This window comes from Lipotes vexillifer, unplaced genomic scaffold, assembly GCF_000442215.2.
Source record: "Lipotes vexillifer unplaced genomic scaffold, Lipotes_vexillifer_v1.1 scaffold810, whole genome shotgun sequence".
Classification (NCBI taxonomy): Eukaryota; Metazoa; Chordata; class Mammalia; order Artiodactyla; family Lipotidae; genus Lipotes; species Lipotes vexillifer.
Genome location: NW_006797357.1, coordinates 60,802 through 61,058, shown reverse-complemented (window position 1 = coordinate 61,058; position 257 = coordinate 60,802).

Below are 257 nucleotides of genomic sequence, written 5' to 3'. Positions count from 1 at the left end.
TTCCTTTTACCCCTCTCCCCTGCCTCTCTAAGAGGCAGGTTTTCTAGCCTACCTTGCCCAGATGAAAAATGTAAAGGGGTTCCTCACCCTGTTATTCCAGTTGAATGTACTTAAGCTAGTATTAGCTGGTAGACATGCTCTTACCATAGGTGTCCACACATTAGAATAATTTTGGTCTTTACTTTTGAAATCCAGAGTAGATATTTTTGAAATGTTTTCGTTCTCCGAATTGCATTTGTTTTGTTTTTAGATTTCCA